Source organism: Peromyscus californicus, unplaced genomic scaffold (genome assembly GCF_007827085.1).
Source record: "Peromyscus californicus insignis strain IS unplaced genomic scaffold, ASM782708v3 Scaffold_17__1_contigs__length_78620276, whole genome shotgun sequence".
NCBI classification, from domain to species: Eukaryota; Metazoa; Chordata; class Mammalia; order Rodentia; family Cricetidae; genus Peromyscus; species Peromyscus californicus.
Genome location: NW_026294469.1, coordinates 33536729 through 33543630, shown reverse-complemented (window position 1 = coordinate 33543630; position 6902 = coordinate 33536729).

The window sequence follows — 6902 nt, the reverse complement described above, 5'->3', positions numbered from 1 at the left end:
CACAATAGCTAGGAAATGGAAACAACCTAATGTTCTACAGCTGAAGAATGAATGGAAAAGGAAAATGTGGTACATATACACTATGGAATATTATTCAGTGGTAAAGAAAAATGAATCATGTACTTTGCAGGTAAATGGATAAAACTGGAAATTATCATATTGAATGCTACCTTAAATACTTTATTCTGTATTTAACTCCCTTATATACCCCAAACCCAGAAAGACAAATGCATGTTCTCTCTGATTGGAGGCTCCTAGTTCCAAACCTTAAGATGTGAGGACATAGTCTGTAGTAACTACTGAAACCAGGAAAATAAAATTCAACCATTGCTAGGATAGGGTTGTTGGGTAACAAAAGAGAAGGAAATAGCAGGGTACAAGCACTGTGATCAGGGAAGTGAGAAATGGAGTGTGCTCCTTAAGGAGCACTAGGGAGTTAAATACAGGAGAAGGTAGAAAGAGGATGAAAGATAATAACAGGATACAAGTAATCTCATTGGGGAAAAAGGGAAATGAAGGGATCCATTAGTGAAGGGAGAGGGGTGTAAATACAGGGTAAGGAGGGAGGTGGGTAAAATAACAATAAGTATGGCTGAAGAAGCCATAAAGAACCATACTATCAATATTCACCTGAAAAATAAAAGGCCCTTCATTTTATATATGTATATAATATGTATAAGTATTATGTTTAATATCTAGATATTGTATCTATTCTTTTGGCAGTCTTTCAGATAGTTCTGGTCAACAGCTCAAATATAGATTGCTGTAGCTAACAATTCATATGTATATATATATGTGTGTTTTGGGCCAGAGCTATCTGAGAGACACCCACAACATTCAGCCTATTTCTATTGTTCTTGGTTACCTGCTAGAGCTGGAAGGTAAGTCTCTATTGCTGAAGAAACCATGCACTTCAGAAATAGGTCCCAGAGACCCCCTGAGTTGTAACTAACCTGAATGCCCCTTGTCTTAGTTAGGGTTTATATTGTTGTGAAGAGACATCATGACCACAGCATCTCTTAAAAGGAAAAACTTTTATTTAGGGTGGCTTACGTTTTTAGAGGTTTAGTCCATTATCATCATGGTGCACCATGTTGGAGTTCAGGCAGACATGGTGCTCAAGAAGTAGCCGAATGTCCTACATCTTGACTTGTAAGCAAGAGGAAGTGATCTGTCTAACTTGGTGTGACTTGAGCATATATGAGGCATCTAAGCCTCCTCTACTGTGACACACTTCCTCCTACAAGATCATACCTACTCCAACAAGGCCACAGCTCCTAATAGTGCCATTTCCTTTGGGGGAGCGTTTTTTCAAACCACTGAACCCCTTATCAGGACTAGCTTTCATGGTAGCAGAAGACAATAAGCAAAGTTCCACAGGAGGGAAGCAACCAACAGTCCCACTCAGCTATGACGCCTATGAATCATTCCAATGACCTCCATGGTATGATAACGCTTATGTGTAGTAGTGGCACACAGACCTTGGCAGTAACCAAATGCTCTTCACTTGTATTTAAGACCAATATATTAGGAAGGATACCATGTCTGGTACTGGTACATGACTTCACTAGCTAAATACTCAGTGCTAGTGAAATCATGGTTTTTGGAGGAGAATCTACAACTACTAATTTGCTAAACCATAATTCCTAACAACATTCTATAAACATTGATTCTTTATCACCCAGAAATATAGTCTTCACCCCTCATCAAAGAAACTTCTCTTTGAAAAATCAGAGACCATTACAGAAAACCATAACCAGTCAAATGCAGGGTTTTGGAGACCAGTCCCAAAGGATGTATCTATCAAATGCTCCCACACCCAAGACTCAGGGAACATTGTGGAAGAGGAGGCAGAAAGGTTGTAAGAGTCAGAGGATCAGAGAGTTTGCTGTGCCATTATGTCTCTTAATAACATCAGAATCTCTACTTGTAAAATCTCACCAACATGACTACTCAGATGTGAGCTGAAGGGTGACACTTAATAATATGCCAAACTGGACAGGGAAAAATCCACAAGGCCTCAACCCTTCACATTGAACTACAGGCAACCAAGTAAAGCTCAGAGTTGGAGAGGTGGAATTCCCCAGGGAAGAGCACACCAACCAACTGGTTGTTTAGTGCCAAATGATCAGTCTTGAAAACAAACACATCTATAACATTATTTGGACTCAACAGGTTGTATTTAGGAAAATGTGATGTGTGTGTGTGTTTGTGTCCAAATACATATATATATATTCAATAGTAATGAAAATAGAGACAATGAATTTGAAGGGAAGTATGGAAAGTCGTATGAGAAAATTTGGAAGGAGGAAAAGGACTGAAGAAATATTATAATTAAGTTAATATCTCAAAAATAAAGAAAAAATAAGCTTGATGTGGTGGGGCATGCCTTTAATCCCCACACTCAGGAGGCAGAGGCAGGTGGATCTCTGTGAGTTTGAGGTTAGCTTGGTCTTCAAGGTTGTGTTACACAGAGAAACCCTGTCTTGAAAAACCAAAAATAAATAAAAAATAATAATAAAAACAAAAAGCCCTTTACTTGTGTCTGTAAATTGAATTTGATTCTTTATCATTAAAGATATCTATTTCAGGATATTGGGCATGACGTTGAGATCCTAGATCCATTTGGAATTGAGTTTTGTACAACATGAGAGATAAGGATCTCACTTTTTCTACATATTGAAAGCCAGGTCCTCGCCCCCCCCCCCCCCCCCCTGTTGAGCTGCTTCCCTTGTTAGAAACAAGTGAGATGTACTGAGTGGAACAATGCATTTGGTATCTCTGTCCCCACTCTGGCAATGACGCCCCCAGTACAGCCCAAAGAAAAGCCAGAATAAAAAGTGTGAAGCCCTCTCCCTGGCCCCAGTCAACATTTTGCTTGCCATTCAGTCAACATTTTGAGTTTAATTCAAGGAAACCATCCTAAATCTCTTCAGGGGCAGTTGTTTATAACCCTGCCTTCATTTTGCAGCAGGACAAAACAGTCTCCTCTGGTTCTGGGGCAAGCAGACCAGGCCACAAGAGACACTAGTTCCCTTTCCTGACCCAAGAGTCTCTAACTTTAGTCCAACGTTCATTAACTTCAATCCAATGTTCATTTTGTCATCTTTTACAAAGATCAGGTAGCTGTTCCTATTGGATTTATATTTGATTTCTCTATCTATGTAATTTATTTAGGTATTAATTTTTGTGCCAGTCCATGCTGTTTTTATTACTCTGGTTATGTATTATGATACAAACCAGAAATAGTGATACTTTCTGCAGTATATTTTTTGTTTAGAACTACTTTGGCTACCTTTGGTTTTGTTTGTGTTTTGTTTTTATGTCTGTGAAAAAAGATCCTTCTCTTTTAATTGAGATTGCATTGGAACTCTGCCAACTATTTATCTGAGAAAGAATTATTGCATAGAATATACAAAGAACTTAAAAAAAAACTGAACATCAAGAGAAAGAAATGACCCATAGAACTAAAGAGAACATTCTCAAAGGAAGATACACAAGTGTCTAGTAAAAACCAGTTCACTTAAAAAAGTGTTCAACATCCTTAGCCATGAAGGAAAGCCTGATGAAAGGAAATGTATTCACAGTCCATAGCATCACACTCAGGATAGCCTACATTAAGAATACAAATGAGGAGTTGGGTGGGGGTGTTAGGGAAGTTGTCAGGAATCCCCAAGGATGACCCCAGCCTGGGCTACTAGCAATAGTGGAGAGGGTGCCTGAATTGAACTGGCTTGCCCCAGAGATCAGACCCTAACTGTCATCACTGAACTATTCTCCAATGACTGATGGAAGCAGATGCAGAGATCCACAGCCAACCACTAGACAGAGCTAGAAGAGTCCAGTCAAAGAGAGAGAGGAGGGATTCTATGAGCAAGTACATCAGGATTATGATGGGGAAACATGTAGGGATGACCAAACCAAACTAGAGGGAACTCATGAAAGTTGAATCAATGACTGTGGAGCCAACATGGGACTGGACTAGGCCCTTTGCATGGTGAGACAGTTGTATAGCTTGATCTGCTTGGGAGGACCCTTGGTGGTAGAATCAGAATCCATCTTTAGTGCATGAGTGGGCTTTGTGGAGCCCACTACATATGATGGGACACCTCGTGCAGCCTTGAGGCAGGGGGAAGGGCTTGGACTTGCCTTTACTGAATGCCTTCTTGTGGGAGGGAGTGGGGGATAGGTTGGGAGGGGGAGGCTGGAGGGGCAGGAGGAGGGAAGAGGGAGATCTTTGGTGTTTAAAATGAATGAAAACATTTTCTTAATAAAAAAAAAGTATACAAATGACAATCAATGCAGGGAATGAGGAAACTTTATATACTGGGTGAGACTGTAGACTACTTTAGACACTGAGATGTAAAGTCAATTTTCTTTAAGAGTGTTGCCATTACTAGGTCCACTGTGCTCTAGTGAACCACAAGTGTCTTTGAACTTATGGGTAGCACAAATGGGACTTGGTGGGTGAAAGACAAAAATTGGACACAAAGTTTGGTGGATAGGGACAGGATGGATCTAGAAAGAGTTGGGGGAGGGGTGAATATGAGCAAAACACATACGAAATTCTCAGAGAACTAATTAAAAAAAAGAAAGACAACTCAACAACTGGATCTTCTGTATGACCCAGCTGTCCTACTTCTCCAAATAAATAACCAATGGTCTTTGTGTACTACTACAGAGGCACCTGCCTATCCATTCAGGAGGAATGGAACTACCCTGGATGCCTGTCAATAATGAGTGGATAAAGAAGATAGACAAGGAAATTGGATATTGCTCAGATGTAAAGGAGCATATATGATGAAATATGCAGGCAAATGGATGCATGTGGAAATAACTGTACTGAGTGATACAACTCAAGACAAACAAAGTATATTCTCTCTAAGATGTGGATCTTGGCTTCAAACCTTTCATTTTGTGTGTTTAACTTGGAGCACAAGTGGAAGCCAGGAAACTGGAAAAGTATCAATGGGGATGGATTAGAAAAGTACCACTGGGAATGGATGGCAGGGAAATTCATGTTTTTACCATTAGTGGGTGACAAATTCCAAATGAAGGCAGAAGAATTTATCTGTGTCTTTTCCTCTTGACTGACTCAGAGTGCATTTATACAACCATCAGCTTAAATCTCAGTGACTCTGCAGACATGATTCTGAGCTTTGCAAGTCTTTTCTCTGCCTCCTACTTTCTCCCTTGCCTCCACCATTCATAACACATTTTCTTGAAACCCTGACCCTTAATTCCTCTTTTTCTTCTTTAGGGAAGGAGAGAAGGCTGGGGAAAATCCAAGAGGGGAGGGATTCTATTTCTATAGCTTATGCTAGGTTTTGACATGGATGTCTTCCCAGGGAGTAGTACCTGGGTGCCTATTGCCATGGGGAAGTCCATAGGTGCATTCCACAGAGATTTTTATGCTGTTCCTCTTTCCAGACCCACCAAAGTGTCTTTCCACTAATTATTAAAACTCTACAGAGTGTCTACTGGCAAAATTCTGTTGTTTAGTTTTTATATCAACTTGATATATTCTAGAGTCATTTGGGAAGGGGGACTCTCAATTGGAAAAAATACCTCCACAACACTGGCCTATGGGCAAATCTGTAGTGCATTTTCTTGATTAATGGTTAGTGTGAGAGGGCCCTGTTCTCTGGGGGGTGGTGCCAACCACAGGTGGTTCTGGATGGGTTAAGAGAGCAGACTGTGCTCTTGGCACCCTTTTCCTCCTACTGGGTTGCCTCATCCAGCCTTGATGCAGTAGTTTGTACCTAGTCTTGTTAGACTGTGTTAGGTTGATATCTCTGGGAGGCCTTCTCTTTTCTGAAGGGAAACAGAGAGGCAGTGGATTGGAGGAAAGGGGAGCTGTGTGTGAGGACCAAGAGAAGTGGAGGGAGAGGAGGCGAGGCTGTGGCTGGGATGTATTGTATGAGAGAATAATAATTTTAAGAAAAGGAAGCAGGCTGAGCAAACTACAAGGAGCAAGCCAGAGCTGGGCCGTGGTGGTGCATACTTTTAATCCTGGCACTTGGAAGGAAGAGGCAGGCGGATCTCATTCTGTAGATCAAGAGGCAGCTTGATCTACAGAATGAGTTCCAGGATAGCCAGGACTACACAGAGAAACCCTGCCTAAACAAACAAACAAACAAACAAACAACAAAACAAAAAACCCAGTAAGTAAGCAGCTCTCTTTCACGGATTCTGTTTCAACTCCTGGCTTCAGGGTCCTGCTTTGAGCTTCTGCCCTGATTTCCCTCAGCAATGGACTGTGATGGGAAACTGTAAGCTAAAATAAAACCTTTCCTCCCAAGTTGCTTTTGGTCATGGTGTTTTATGGCAGCAACAAAAACCCTAAGACAGCCAGTGATATCCGAGATCACTACAGGAGTGCAGCTCAGTTCTTTCTCCCACTGTCTTACTGACTCATTCCATCTATACACCAAGTTTAGGAGTTAAGTATTTTAATGCTCCTGTGAGTTTCTTGTTTTAGTGGTCCCTATTCTTGGGAAGGTAAACTTGTTTGGTAAATCTTTCTGAAACCTGCCTTTTCATGCTTTATATGGGCTTTCAGTTGTATTTTATAGATACAGTGTTCTGAAGGGTCACCACAAATCACCAACTTTGAGTTGTCTATCCTATATTTGTTATTAATAAATTAAATATTGCTTATATTTTTATTTAAGGACAAGAATAGTGACTTGTGATCTCATCATGAAAGAAAAATCCTCAATTGCACAAAGGTTGATTTTGAAAATTTTATTGTAAAGCAGACTTTCATAGAAAATGTTCACAACAAAAATGATTGATTAAAAAAAACTATGCAGTTATTCCTTTCCAAGAAAAATATAATCCTCCCTATTAATATCCTGCCCCATTAGATGCTAAGATTCATTATCTAAGTCAACTTACAT